The 16,129-nt window shown below is 44.5% G+C and overlaps 1 long non-coding RNA gene across 1 annotated transcript in view; it reads right to left on the bottom strand.

Annotated features, from left to right (window-relative positions):
- The window catches only part of LOC309796760, a 32,242-nt gene extending 30,228 nt beyond the window's left edge, over nt 1-2,014 (bottom strand). Inside the window, exons 1-2 of the long non-coding RNA XR_014292498.1 lie at nt 1,936-2,014; nt 1,284-1,367 (exon numbers count right to left, since the gene is read on the bottom strand). This is a non-coding gene — a long non-coding RNA (uncharacterized lncRNA). The remainder of the gene's footprint in view (nt 1-1,283; nt 1,368-1,935) is intronic.
- Between the last annotated feature and the right edge of the window lie 14,115 nt (nt 2,015-16,129).

Below are 16,129 nucleotides of genomic sequence, written 5' to 3'. Positions count from 1 at the left end.
TCTCTCTCTTTCTTTTCTCCCCCTCTCCCTCCCCTCCCACCCCACCCCACCCCACCCCACTTCCCCTTCCTCTCTCTCAGTTCCTTTTTTTTTTTTTTTTTTTTTGCGCGGTACGTGGGCCTCTCACCCGCTGTGGCCTCTCCCGCTGCGGAGCACAGGCTCCGGACGCGCAGGCTCAGCAGCCACGGCTCACGGGCCCAGCCGCTCCGCGGCATGTGAGATCTTCCCGGACCGGGGTACGGACCCGCGTCCGCTGCATCGGCAGGCGGACTCTAACCACTGCGCCACCAGGGAAGCCCTCTCAGTTCCTATTTAACGTCACACTGAATCCTCACAGGCACCTGAGGATCCCATTCTGTGATGAGGTGCACGTGGTCTGCTAGCTGCCAGGTTCCCCCTCCCACCAGCCACTGGGCCCCTGTGCAGGGTCCCCGCCCCAGCCAGGAAGTCAATCCCCCTTCCCACAGCCCACCGTCCCAACCCATGGCAGATGGCCAACCCTCAAAGGACTGCAACTTCCATACCTGGATCAGAGATGGGCTAGAGGCTCACACTTGCCAAGTTGTCTCCTGAACCCACCGTGGTGCTGCCAGCCCAGGGTGAGGACAGCCTGGCATGCCCCACTCGAGACTCCGTATGGGGCACATGTCCAACCCAGACCCCCACTGCAACATTCCTGGCACTTGTGTCAGGTAGGACATGAGCCTCGTCCCCCCCAACCCCTATCCTATCCTACCCACACCACTCCACGTCTTCCCCCAGTGCTACCTGGACGCTGCCAGGGTAGAGGGTGGCAGTGCTCACAGGGCAGAGAGCGGAGGCCAGGCAAGGCTGGGGCTCCAGTGGATGGAGGTGAGGGGGAGGTCAAGAACTCATCGGGGCAGGTGAGGAGGTGGCAGGAGGTAGACTCAAGGTGGGCCAGGATGCAAGCCCTCACTCCCCACATGCGCCACGGTCCCATAGGATTAAATAACATCAAGCAGATGTCTCTACTAAAAAACTTCTCATGTCCTTTAATGTGCTAATGGGCTACTGAATCCCTGTATCAATCAGGATAGGCTAGGTTATGCTGCAACAAAAATTGACTCCAAAATCTCAGTGGTTTACGTCAACAAATGATGTCACATCAACATTTATGCCCTGTTAAGGACTCTTAGCCCCACACTACTGTTGGGCTGCACCCCACAGGCCTACAAGAGCTGTACTTGCCCAGCCTCAAGACCAAAGAAAGGGCCCAGAGTCGGCAACAGAGACATCATGGTTTAGTGGACGGCGGAGCTTACCTGTCTGAAGCAAGGTCCTGGAGCAACACCCCACTGTGTGCGGCGGCCGGCGGGCAGGACGTGGCGGCAGGCTTCCTCCCGGGGCTGGGGGGAGGCGCGCGGTGGCGCCAGGGAATTACCAGTTATTAACACGATTATTTCCAGAGAGTTTACCTACAAGCTCTTTCTTCTCCTTTACTCTTAGAGATCACAGAAGATTAAAGTGCCCGAGAACCCAGGTGGATCATTTACATCCCAAAGGCACAAGAGAAATACCAACCCCTTCTAGAAAGCTAGCTTAACCAATTACAAAAGGCTCACTTTGATACGACAGCAGAGCCATAGGAGGCCACTGTTGTCCAGATCTCTCGGCAGCCCCACTCAGCAAGGACGGCCACCACAGGACCCCCCAAACTAGTGGACGGCCGCCCCGAGATCACCCACACAACTTTCGGGTGCCACGTGGTAGTGGGCGGCCCCCGCGGCTTTCCGTTCCCCGTCCCGACATCGCGGCGCTCACGGGAGTTTCCTCGGTCTCCTGGCCGCTCTGCCCGCGGTTAGGCTGCACCCCGCAGGCCTACGAGGCCGGCGCTTGACCAGCTTTAAGACCGAAGAAAGGGCCCGGCGGGGTCAGCAACAGAGACATCATGCTTTAACGGATGGGGGAGCTTACCTGTCTGAAGCAAGGTCCTGGAGCGACACCCCACCGTGTACAGCGGCCCGCGGGCAGAACAAGGCGGCAGCCTTCGCTCCTGGGCTGGGGGCGGGGGGAGGGGGGAGGAATTACCAATTATTCAGGAATTGACCTCAGGTGGGCTCATTAGTTACCAGGGAAACCAGTAGAGGGGCACGCCCCTCATCGCCCCTTGGATAAGTTATTAGCTGGGGCCTGGGGCAGGTACGTAGGAGGGTCAGTCCTGTGAGTAGGGTGTAGGTGAAGCAGGTCTTGGTCGGGCAGGGGTGTACAGAGAGCAAGAGAACAGCCATCTTGGGACCTCCCTGGCCGTCCAGGGGTTAGGACTCCGCACTTCCAATGCAGGGGGCACGGCTTCTATCCCTGGTGAGGGAACTAAGATCCCACATGCCGCGCGGCACAGCCAAAAAAAAACAGAGAGAGAGAGAGAGAGGTAACAGCTATCTTGAGTGGCCTGACCATACAACTACCCCTAAGAAATCCCTCTGATGTCCCTGGGACTTCACAGCGCAAGTGTCTTACAGGTATTCAAGAAAATACTTGCCCACGTTCTTCTAAGCTGTCCTTATTAAGTACCTAGTTCTGATAGTTGCCAGGTAGCCACCTATTTCGCTTCTATGAACTGCCATTCTCCATTAGTGCCCACTCTAAGGCCCTATGGTGCCAATGCTATGTGATGGTCTCTGTCAGAGTAGGGCTGGAGAGCATAACCCCTTTTTTTTTTTAACTTTATCTTGAGTAATTTTTTTTTCATATTTTATCTCCTCTGCATAGTAATCACATAACCCCTTCTTGGGCCCAACCTCTGATGAATGGAGCCCCTTCAGCCATTAGGCCCTGACCCTTCCCTTTCTGGGGTCTCAGAGCTCTCATCAGATCAGACACAGGGCAGACACCAGACCAAGAATTTGTCTTCCCTCACTCCTCTCTCCAGGGGTCTTTCCTCCTCTTTTTGCCCCCAAGTGAAAACACCTCAAATCAACTCAGGTAAGACCAGGATGGCAGGTACCTGTAGCCTGGTGGTTCTGCTGACACTGACTCTTGGCTGGGGACTCAGCTAGGACACCTTGCTTCAGGAGGACCTGTTACCGAAGCTCACGTCACGGCATGACAGGCCAGTGAATGGAGAGATGAGTTGCTCGGGCAAAGAATAGTGAGTTTATTCCAGAAAGCCATTAGACTGAGAAGATGATGGACTGGAGTCGCAAAGAACCACCTTCCGCAAGTTGGAATTCAGGCTTCTTTTATACTGAAAGGGGAGGTGGTAAAATCCTGGTTCTGGCCAGACTCCAGAGGGTATGTGTTAATTTCTTTCTTCCTGCGGCCATTCCCAGGTGGGCCTGGTCAGGATGTTTACTGTGATCTGAGCAAAGGTATTTTAGCTTAATGCTCATTACCTGGGGGGCAGGGTTCCCAGAGATGGGCCATTATGCATAATTTAAGCTTATAGGCAACACCCCTTTAGTGATTAACTAAAGAGGTTCTTCCCTATTACAGATGCGTCATGACCCCTGGTATCTCCTTAGTAAATCGAGTCTGCAGAAATGATGGGAAAGGGAAGCCACAGCTCTGTTGTCTTAAGGGCATTGAAAAGGCTTTGAAAGTTGGTGACTGTTCTCACTTCCAACCCTAGGACACAACTGGAATGAGGTGGTGAGCAATGTCCCCAAGCAGTAGTTCAGAAGGGAATGAAGGCCTTTTTACAATATTTAAATATCCAGACCCATCTACAGGGAAGTCTTTGAAATTCTTCCCACCACAGAAGCCATGTTGGAATTCTGAGCTTCAGTCCCACTAAGCCCTTGTGGGAAAGAAAGACTTCAGGTGAGTAGTGATGAGTCTATAATGGAGAGGGAGGGAAGGAGTGGGAGCGGTGATGGGGAGAATGAGGAGGGAATAAATCTGATTCTGAAAATAGCTGGAGATTTAAAATGGAGCTGGAGGACTTCCCTGGTGGTGCAGTGGTTAAGAATCCACCTGCCAACGCAGGGGACACAGGTTCGAGCCCTGATCCGGGAAGATCCCACATGCCGCGGAGCAACTAAGCCCGTGCACCACAACTACTGAGCCCACATGCCACAACTACTGAAGGCAGTGTACTCTAGGGCCCATGCTCGGCACAAAAGAAGCCACTGCAATGAGAGGCCCGCGCACCACAGTGGAGAGTAGCTCCTGCTCACCACAAACAGAGAAAGCCCGCGCACAGCAACAAAGACCCAACGCAGCCAAAATATAAATTAAAAAAAAAAACCAAATAGAATGCAAGTGGAAATCAGACCTGGAAGCAAATTCACTAAATGATTGATGAGTGAATTCAGTAATTAAATTAACCTAGTTCCTTTAAATATGATTTTACCCCTGAGAATAATCAGCAGAATTATAAGAAAAGTATTTGCCAAAGTTATCTCATATTTAATTATCCATAATTCTGTGCCATGCACAGAGGAAGAGAAAGAAAACCTGGTAAGGTGGCCAGACTCATGGGCTAGGACAAGGAGGGGAATCATTGTCTTGCCTGATAACAGAAGTGAATTTTGTGGCTGTTTTGATTGTAAGTTTTGATCTAGATTCAAAAGTTCTTCCCTGTGAAGCTTACCGGAAAGAACTTGGCTGAAGGCATCTGTAGTGATGAAAGTTTTTAATAGGCATGCTTCTTAAAGCAAACAGAAGTTAGTGCTTTCCCTGGCAAAGCATTGCCTTTGTGACAGTTAATGAAGTCTTTGTCTCTCAAAGGCGGAAGGGGGATAAATGGGGCATTGTGGATTGGGCTGTACCTCTCAAATATGTAAGGGGCGGCTGATGATTTGATTCCACAGGTGTGCAGGGATAGTGAGAATTCTTATGGTGAGCCGCTCCCACCCGCTCCCATTGAGTCCCTGCTAAGAGGGACTGCCCTTTGGCAGAATGTCATGTGGAGTCAGTCACTTCATACCCTAGACCTCAGTTTCCTCATTCTTGAAGATTTCTACAAAAGAAACCTATTTCCACACCCCTGGAAGTGGGTGCTCCAGGAGATGCAAAGGGCGTGAGCCAGGGACCCATTGTTCTGATGGCTCCTACCAAACCATACTTTGATACAACTCTCATTAGTCACCCTGCCTTTGAACTCCTGTCTGGAGGCGAGCAGACTGAACCTGTTCCATATACCTGACTGAGTTGATCATTTTCTCTTATTATTGTTACGTCATCAGGTTGGCATTTGTGATAAGAAGTAGGAAAGCAGGGGAGAACTAGAGAGAGCAGAAACTTACTCTTTGATTGCCTGGAATGACTACTTTCCGTGAATATGCACTGTTTATTTTAAAATATTTAACGAAATCTCCTAACTCTAGGTAATATTTGATCACAGATAGTACCCTTTCAAACTTTTGATTGATATATAGTATACATACAGAAAAGTGCATATAACCTAAGTGTACGGCTCACTGAACTTTAAAAACTTAAACACGAGCTGTGGCCAGTACCCAGATCAATAAAGAGGACTTGGGACTTCCCTGGAGGTTCAGTAGTTAGGACGCCATGCTTCCACTGCAGGGGGCACGGGTTCAATCCCTGGTCAGGGAACTAAGATCCTGAAAGCCCTGTGGCTCGAATAACTAAAGAGGACTGTACCCACAACCCCAGAAGGCCCCTCCCCCAAATACTCATTCCAGACACAACTTCTCCCCCTAATGGTAACCAATAGCCTGACCCCTAATAGCAGACATTCTTTTTCCCTGCCTTTGAACTTTATATAAATACAATCATACAGCCTGTGCTCTTTTTTCCTGACTCCTTTCAGTCAGCATTATGTTTGTGAGAGCCTTCCTTATTACTCTGTGTAGTTATAGATTGTTTATTCTCACTGCTGCATAGCGGTATAAATACACCAGAATTTATTCACTGTTGATGGACATTTGGGTAGTTTCCAGTTCAGTGTTATTAAAAGTAGTGCTATTATAAACATTCAAATTCATGGCCTTTCATCAACACAAGTATGGACTGTTTTGGGGTATGTACCCAGGAATTACTAGGTCATAGGGTAAGCATATGTTCAGCCTTAGCAGATACTGTCAATTTGTTTGTAGTTGTACCAGTTTGCACTTCCAGTAGCAGTGATGAGACTACTGGTTACTCTACACCCTCTCCTAAATGTACTCCACCAATCCCCTACCCACTAGGGGCTGTGGTGTAGTCTAGTGGCTAAGAATCCAGATTCTGGAACTAGACTTTCTGGGTTCAGATTCCAGCTTTATCACTTAATAAGTGTGTGAACTTAGGCACCTTACTTAACTTTTCTGGGCCTCAGTTTTTTCATCTGTAAAATGGGAATAATAAATCATCTACCTCATAGAGTTAAGGATTATATGAGTTAATGCATGTAGAACACTAAGAGTGCCTGGCACATAGAAAATACTCCATAGTATGGAGGTTCCTTAAAAAACTAAAAATAGAATTACCATATGACCCAGCAATCCCACTACTGGACATATACCCAGAGAAAACCATAATTCATAAAGACACATGCACCCCAGTGTTCATTGCAGCACTATTTACAATAGCCAGGTCATGGAAGCAACCTCAATGCCCATCGACAGATGAATGGATAAAGAAGATGTGGTACATATATACAATGGAATATTACTCAGCCATAAAAAGGAACAAAATTGGGTCGTTTGTAGAGACGTGGATGGATCTAGAGACTGTCATACTGAGTGAAGTAAGTCAGAAAGAAAAAAACAAATATTGTATATTAACACATATATGTGGAACCTAGAAAAATGGTACAGATGAACCCGTTTGCAGGGCAGAAATAGAGACAGAGGTGTAGAGAACAAACCTATGGACACCAAGAGAGGAAAGGGGCGGGGGGGTGGTGGTTGGGAGATTGGGATTGACATATATACACTAATATGTATAAAATAGATAACTAATAAGAAACTGCTGTATAAAAAGACAAATAAAACTTAAAAAAAAGAAAATACTCCATAAATCTTAGATATTATTTTCATTCAAATGCATTGAAATCAGTTGCCACCAGTGCAGTAATGGAGTTGTGTGTCTTACTGTAAAAGAAATAGAAAGTTTCCCACATAACCTGGGAGGTAATCAGATAAGTGCCACAAGGGGTCTCTGTATGCAGGAGCAAGTTAGCATACCCGTCTCAATCTGGGGCTATGCAAATCACAGCTAATCCTTGGGAACTTGAATGTGCAAATTAAACCAGAATGTCAGTGCTCCACAATGTTCATAGGAGAGTGTGAACCACATATAGAATCAATACAAATGACAGTCTGTGCTTTTATTTATTTATTTGGCTAGTGAAGCCACTGACATCTCTCCTATTGTTAACCGATAACAGTGAATTCCTTAACAAACTCTATAGACTTTTACAGTCTAACCCTTGTCAAACACCACCTTAGGAATTGACATAGATATGGATTTCAGTAAATAAATATACATTCAGTAAATATTCAACGGAGGAAAGAGAAATGGTAAAGAATGATGATAGGGGAGTGGGTAGCTAGTTCAAAGACAAAGCTGACGGCTCACTCCAACCTCCAGGTGTGAGCCATTGAATGGATTTGGTTTTTAATGTTAATTATCAGCAAAGGGACTTCCATGGTGGTTCAGTGGTTAAGACTCCGAGCTTCCACTTCAGGGGACTCCGGTTCCATCCCTGGTCGGGGAACTAAGATCCAGCATGCTGTGCCGTGCTGCCAAAAAAAAAAAAAAAAAATCAGCAAATACATTTCCTGTGTCCCATCTTCTAGCTTAGTGGGATTCAGCTCTGGCTGCCAATTAGAATCACCTGGGGAACTTTAAAAAATACGAATTCCCTGCCCCCCCCCAGCAAAAAAACACATGCCCAACCTCTCACCCAGAAATACTGATTCAGTTTGTCAGCAGGGCCCAGATTTTTTTTTTTTCTTAAGTTCTCCAAGTGATTTTAATGTGCAGCCAGAGTTGGAAAATACCATTCCTTCTGCGTGTGGAGAGCAACAATAGTGGTGGTGCTTTCTGAGTGGTTGTCTCCTGCAGCGGCCTCACAGGGAGGATCCTGAGTAGTTTCTATGGAGTCTGTCTGCTTTGGTCAAGAAAAGCTCCAAACACTGGCTCAACTGGTTTTTATCTGGTACATTTTCTCTCATACCTATAACCTCAGAATATTCCAGTCTATTTTAAGTCTTCCTGTGGTTTCTAAAGCACAATACTTTCCGAACTGAAGACTTAGCCATTTGAAATCTCATGGGCTATGATTCAATCTAGAGCAGAACTAAACAGAACAAAGTACCCCAATTAGTAGTTGGACATTTTCTTATTGATGAAAAAAGATACATGAAAGAGCATTGAAGTGTAAAGCCCTTCATAAAAGAGTGAAATTATTTTTTATGTTGTCGTTGCTATCACTGGTGGTATAAACTGCAGGAAGATAGGAAAAAGCCATGGAATAATCATTGCATTTGGACATGTGAATGTGAATTTCTGACTCATCCACTTGTTAGTTGTGAGTCCTTGCCCTCTCTGGGCAGATGTTTCATGAAAGATGGAAGCATTAGCAGATCTCAGCAGGAAATTTTGTAGATTAAAGGAACTAATGTGCTTGGCAAGGAGTGAGTCCTGAGCAAATGGCAGTTACCTTCCTGTATTAGTCAGTTAAGGCTATGATGCTGCTGCATAGGAAACACTCCCACCCTCAAATCTTAGTGGCTTACTAAAACATCATTTGTGTTCTCACTCATGTGTCTATGGGTCACTTAGGGCAGCTCTGCTTAAGGCTGTGAATCAGATTGAGATCTCTTCCATATGTGTCTCATTCTGCAATCAGCAGCTTCCTGGGGCATGCACTTCTCATGGTGGATGACAAGTACAAGAAGAGCCTGGCAGAAATTTGCAGTGCCTTTTAATATCTCAGCTCAGAACACATTCACGATCACTTCTGCCCATTTTCCCTTGGCCAGAGCATGTCATATGGCCAAGCTCAAGGTCAGTGGGACAGAGGAGCATAATCTGCCTCGTGAAGCTATGGCAGAGTAAAGGGAATAGAAGGAAGAATTGTAAACAAACAATACATTCTACCACACTTAGCTTCCCTTCTGCAGGGTGCCAACAGAAGAAAGATGGGTAAGGAGGGAGGAAATAAATAGTTAGCTCCCATAGGAACTCTGCCTTGTGCCTCATTTGTAAGTGCTTGTCTAGCCTCCTTTGTAGAGCTGGTCTAGCATTCATGCAGGTAGAGAAAAGCCATTCTGTGGGTGTGGCAGCATTCTGGCTCCTTCCCCACCTCCAGGTGTTTGTGATGAAGGATAAACTTCTCAGAGGCAATCTAGAATTCACCAGAAGCTGTCTCAAATTCTGCTTGCATCAACACATCTAAATTTATTTAGAAAGATAAACAGAAGCAGAAGCTGGTGAAATTCAGCAAAACAGATTACGCTATATACCAGTTGTCAAAATAACCAGGTCTTTGTCTAAATTCAACCCCTTCTCTTTACCGCTTCCACATCTTTTTAAGGTATGGACACTGTCTTTTAGGATTTGCTCTAAATGATGTAATCTCTTCTCCAATATATAATGGTGGTAGGCTAAGTGCCCTTCATTTGAATTCTAACATTTCATTTGGATTTCAAAACTGGGTGAATAGGCAGCTCCACCTCTGTTACCCAACCAGAGGATTCTGGCCAAATGTGCAGTGTGGTTATAGAGAGTTACCAGATATGCCCTTGCATGTTCACTAATTTCAGGAGGATTTTAGTGAATAAATCAAAGGTGTTTGTCATAACTGAGGATAATTCAGAATGTATTTCAAGATATCAAACTATATGAAAGTCATCTCCCTAAAGATCTTTGTTGAAGGATATTTAGTAACAGCTGTGCAAGCAGAGGATGGCAGGCAGGGCTTTGCAGTGTTCATTGTTAGAATCTCAAAAGAGCTACAGAACTGCCCTTCTCCAGGACCACCAACATCAGAATCACCTAGGGCTGTTTGTTAAAAATGCAGATTCACAGGCAAACCCCCCAGACTTAATGCATTGGAATCTCTGGGTGCAGGACCCAAGAATTTCCACTTTTATGTACACCAAGGCTTTTGTATAACCTCAAATGTAGACAGAGGTCCTGCACATCTTTGATTCCAAGTAACAGTTATGGAAAATGTGAGGTTTTTATAACGCCAAATTAATCACTCTCACTGATAAACGCAGTCAAAGGATCTTTCTTGTTATTATTACTGAAGTTTTGTTGTTTTTTTTTTTGTGTGGTACGCGGGCCTCTCACTGCTGTGGCCTCTCCCGTTGCGGAGCACAGGCTCCGGGCGCGCAGGCTCAGCGGCCATGGCTCACGGGCCCAGCCGCTCCGCGGCACGTGGGATCCTCCCGGACCGGGGCACGAACCCGTGTCCCCTGCATCGGCAGGCAAACTCCCAACCACTGCACCACCAGGGAAGCCCACTGAAGGTTTTTTAAAGACTAAATTTGTTGAAACTTGCAACAAGGATGCTAATGTAATAAGATTTTTTTTTTGCCTTTTTTTAACATAATTTGAACATTTGAAACCATATTTTTCATTAAGACCTCTATTTCGATAATAACCATTTTCCTCCCATTTTCTCAAATGCCAATGGCCTACAAAATGTGTATAAACATTGTTGGATGAAAGATGAAAGTTAAGAGACACAGGAGGTTTTATTTGTGTTTTAAATTTAGCACATTTTTTCCCTAGTGGATAAACTGCCTTTTTATGGTGTTTTAGGTAAAAGAACTACCTACAGTGAAGGTAGTGTAACCACCTAAATGAGAATTATCTTTCATCTTCCACTTAGTGCATTTTAATATTTTTATCTGTGTGCATGGGATAATAAAAATCATTAACTACTTCAATAAATGAATTAAACAAAAGGACAATTTTGAGAGCTGAAATATAGAAAACATCAACTAAGAACAAGTTGGACTCCTCCCTCCCTTTTCTACCTTCCTTTACCTCCTGTTTATTACATGTAAGTTTCAAAGCCTTCATCTTAATGGCTTCCTGCTTCCAACTGTGTGGAAGATGAATTTGAAGAATTTGGAAGATTCTGAAACCTTTTCTTAGTGTAATCACTGAACACAAAGATGCAAAAAGATGTGGGAACATCTGTGTCCCAGATTAAGAATGTCACAGCTATATTTGAAAAAAATCTCTTCCATTATCTCACCTTTAATCCAATTAGCAAACACATGTCATTCTAAAAGATTCTGGTAACCATTGCTCAGAGGGGGAACAATCCAGAAAAGAATTGCAAAAAGAATATTTTCAGCACCATGAAATTTAAGGACTAACAACTATGGTAGGAAAGATAATGATAAGCTCATGCATTTAAGGCTTTTATGTACTAGGGCTCAGAGTTTTTTCACTTTATTTTGTGACAAGTAAAAAAAATTTTTGAGTGACAAGGAAAAAATGTTACCTCCAAAGTGATTTCAAGGGAGAAAGGATTTCCCTGTGAAAATAACAAGATCTTCCCTGACCAACAGCGCTGCAATGTCAAGGGTTCAAATGCATTCATGGAGCATTTATTTCTATTTTGAACTTACCTAACTATTTGCCTCAATATATCCTGCAGCATTTTTGAGAGAGGTCAAGGGTTTAAGAGGCCCTGGGGTTTAAGCTAACATTTCTTTGTTCACAAACAGATCTCATGTCAAAGGTTGAGTGTGCTATAGCTGAACATAAAATGGCCCCATCTCTTCAGCTGCCTGGTGGTTTTACTCACAGTATCCAGCAAATTGGGATATTATTACAGTGCTCCTGCACTAAGGGTCTCATTGTAACCTGACTTTTAGTAGCTATTCATACTCAAAAAATGAAATGAATATCAATGGAATGACATTGGAACATTCAGATAGGCAACCAACTCTGCTTTTGCTGTAATCATTTCTTGTTTTTTGTTTTTGTTTTTTTTAATTTTGGCTGCATTGGGTCTTTGTTGCTGCGTGCCGGCTTTCTCTAGTTGCGGCGAGCGGGGGCTACTTTTCCTTGCGGTACGCGGGCTTCTCATTGCGGTGGCTTCTCTTGTTACGGAGCACAGGCACTAGGCACGTGGGCTTCAGTAGTTGTGCCTCATGGGCTCTAGAGCGCAGGCTCAGTAGTTGTGGCGCACGGGCTTAGTTGCTCCACGGCATGTGGGATCTTCCTGGACCAGGGCTCGAACCCGTGTCTCCTGCATTGGCAGACAGATTCTTAACCACTGCGCCACCAGGGAAGTCCCCATTTCTTGGTTTTGGTTCACATCTATTCATAACGAAACTTTGGATTTCTCTGCCAGAGTCTTTTTTTTTTTTTTTTTTTTTTTTTGCGGTATGCGGGCTTCTCACTGTTGTGGCCTGTCCCGTTGTGGAGCGCAGGCTTAGCGGCCATGGCTCACGGGCCTAGCCGCTCCGCGGCATGTGAGATCCTCCCGGACCGGGGCACGAACCCGTGTCCCCTGCATCGGCAGGCGGACTCTCAACCACTGCGCCACCAAGGAAGCCCTCCGCCAGAGTCTTCATGCCTGTTTCTAAAACAAATCCTCTACCTTCAAATTGGCCTACATGGATATTTTGTGTAATTGAAGAGTGAAAGATTTTTACCCCAGTTTATTCATTTTTGTAAAGGCCGCTGCCTAAAGGACTCTGGACTTGTGTGTATAATTATGACTAGAATAAATAGGGCACAATTCTTAGCTCATGTGATATGCTCTCAATCAATATTTTTTGAATGAATATAAAAAAGAAAAATAGTGGCTTTAGACTGGACTATGGCAGCAAATTTGTGCACACGCACACACACACACACTTTTATGGCCATTGTGGGGATGAACGAGAGAATTTTTTAAGATGTAAAGCTTAGTTCTAAATAGGGATGCCTCAGCTGACATTTGATTATTATGAAACCCCCCATGGCTCTCTGAATCTGTACTGGAGCATCTCTCTCCGTCCTTGCAGTGAACTGCAGACAACTTGATCTCTCCAGTGTAGATTGCCAAACCTTTGAGGGCAGAAACCTTGTCTTATATCATCTTTGAAGTTCTCGTTGTACCTAATTCAGGGCAGTGGACCGAATACATACTTGCATATTGGTTGACCTGTACCACACAGGGTTTTAGAAAACCAGAAACTAAAAATAAAATCCAGGGTTGTAATATATTAGTAGTTTATAGCAATTATTATTGTGTATGTGTTTTTTCAGTGCAAGGAATTCAACTTTTCAAAGCGTTTTTATCACTTATGTTCTCATGGGTGGGAGGGTGGGTAGAGACCACTCCATTTGCTATCATCTGATGTTATGGGTATATGTGATTGCCTTATCATACCACCAAACTATTGGATTGACTTAATGCAGACAATTGACAAGTTGTTTTTAGAATTACCTGGACAGAACCTGGTAGTTAGTTATGTTGTGATGATCCATGTTGGACATTTTGCAGCTAATTGTGTTGAATGGAATTAAAATAATAGATAACTTTTTTTTTTAAAGGGCTTCAAATGCTTGGCTTTTATTTATTTATTTATTTTTGGCTGTGTTGGGTCTTCATTTCTGTGCGAGGGCTTTCTCTAGTTGTGGCAAGCGGGGGCCACTCACTATCGTGGCCTCTCTTGTTGCGGAGCACAGGCTCCAGATGCGCAGGCTCAGTAGTTGTGGTTCACGGCCCTAGTTGCTCCACAGCACGTGGGATCTTCCCAGACCAGGGCTCGAACCCATGCCCCCTGAATTAGCAGGCAGATTCTCAACCACTGCGCCACCAGGGAAGCCCAATAGGTAACTTTTATTGAGCATTTTTACTGAGCCAGTTGTATTCCTTCGAGCTCCTCATAGAGAAGGAACTTTTGTTTTTTATTTATTTATTTTTTTAAAGAGAGTGTATCATGTTTCTTTTTTAAAATTTATTATTTATTTTTGGCTGTGTTGGTTCTTTGTTGCTACGTGCAGGCTTTCTCTATTTGCAGTGAGCGGGGGCTACTCTTCGTTGTGGTGCGTGGGCTTCTCATTGTGGTGGCTTCTCTTGTTGCGGAGCACAGGCTCTAGGTGTGGGGGCTTCAGTAGTTGTGGCACGCAGGCTCAGTAGTTGTGGCTCACGAGCTCTAGAGCGCAGGCTCAGTACTTGTGGCACACGGGCTTAGTTGCTCCGTGGCATGTGGCATCTTCCCAGACCATGGCTTTGGAATTAGCATTGCCAGGCAGATTCTTAACCACCGCGCCACCAGGGAAGCCCGAGAAGGAACTTTTATTATCCCCATTTTTCAGATGAGGAAACTGAGGTAAAGCAACTTAAGTCATCTGAAGTTAAGGTCAGATAGTTAATGATGAAGGAGCTAGGGTTTGATCCCTGGCAATGTGGTTCCTGAGGCTCCTCTGTCTAGGGTAAGGTAGCAGAAAGGTAGCTACTACCTTTTTTTTTTTTTTTTAAGTAAGGGAAGTAGTCAACCATGAAATTACAACTCAAAGAATAATAGAGTAATGAAAAAATTAAATGTTCTAGACCTGCCAAGACGTTGGAGTAACTTAGATAGAAATTATGAAATTGTATTATTTTTGTCCTGGGTATTTGCTCAGCAAGATCCTGGCAAACAAATCCCATTCAAGGGAGAGATTCAGTGGGAATCATTTGCTTTTCGCTCTCTGCAGATCCTACATTCTTCAAGGAAGACCTAAAAGGGAACATATTCTGTGAAATTAAATAGTGTGTCTCAAACAGAGTGTGGCCATTCCTCTGAAATTGCCTGAAACTCTCCAGTGAGAGGCAAAGGGAATTTTACTCTAGCCTGCTGTTCTTCTGACAGCTGATGCGCCATCCCCTGTCTCTCTTATGTAGCTAGTTTGCTTCTTGAAGCTAGGCGGAGCATCCTTAAAGAAATGGGCGTCCTCTGTCTGTGTATTTTATATTATTAGTAGTGTGGGAAGCTTTGTGGAGTCTGTAGGTCGTGGGCCAATTAGGAGAGACAGACAGAGACAGAGAGAGAGAGACCAGCCGGGGCGGGGGGAGAAACACGGAGACAGAGAGACATGGAGAAAGAGGTGAAATGACACTGAAAGTCCTTGAGAATGTACTGACTTTAGAAAGCCTTTTAAAAACCAGTCACAAATTCAATATGATTAATACCTTAAAGTAGCTTGTAGAGTGTTTCCTGAGCAGAATTGGAGGTCACTTCAAACGAAGGAAATAAACCACAGCTAATGTGCTGACGTTTTAAAGAGAAAAGGCAATTGCTAAAAATGTCCATCCAATTTCCATTACTTACTACAGTCATTAGAAACAAGGAATGTGTTTATCGATCTAAAGTGGTTCAAACAGTATTTTCTTTGTTCAAACCGATTTAGCTGGAAGGAAATTCAAGAGTTTGCCTTGTGCCAGAGATAGAAAGAGAGAGAGAGAGAGAGAGATTCTTTACGTAAAAAGCTGTTGTTTTTCAATCCTAGGGCCCCTCACCTAAGAAGAAGAACTGGGTTTCCATTAAAGCAAAGCAGTTTTTGCCCTTAATTGGTTTACCTCTAAGCCCTTGAGACTCAGAGTAGCTTTGGAATTAGCAATATCAGTATAATCTGGGCATACATTAGAAATGTAGACTCTTCAGCCCCACTGCAGTCCTAACTGAATCAGAATCTGGTTTTTAACAAGATGTTTCATGATTCATATGTACATTAATGTTTGAGAAGTACTAGTGTAGGCCAACATGAATGGTTATTTAAACATTTGATAGAAAAGAGAGCTGGTTAAGAGAAGGAGAAAATACTACCCAATAAAAGCACCTTTCTCCATAGATGTACTGGTGTTAATAAACTTGCTCCTATCCACTAATGAAGTAAAAATTTAATAGGTCCTATGACCACATGGCCCAACATATGAGCACCAAAGCAGAATCTAAATTTGTTAAGTGATATCCAAAATGCCAACTAGAAGCAGACTTCAAAGGACAAATCTTAATCTAATTATTACACAGAAATGATTTAAAAGCATTTTGTTTGTGGCTAAGGTTACCAGCCACACAGAACTGGCCAAGGTAGTACAAAACTCTAAGGACTAAGATTGATTTGATCTTGGAGGTGTAGAGTTTAGGGAAATTCAGCTAGAGTTTCTGCTGGCCTCGGTGAAGATACCATCTGATGTGAAACATCTGGGCCAGGTTTGACAGCCACCATGCAAAACTGTTTTTAGGGAAAGTCTGTGAAAATGTTCATA

This window comes from Mesoplodon mirus (genome assembly GCF_964341445.2).
Source record: "Mesoplodon mirus genome assembly, chromosome: X".
NCBI classification, from domain to species: Eukaryota; Metazoa; Chordata; class Mammalia; order Artiodactyla; family Ziphiidae; genus Mesoplodon; species Mesoplodon mirus.
The sequence above is the reverse complement of the archived record's forward strand: the minus strand, read 5'-3'. Positions and strand labels throughout refer to the sequence as shown.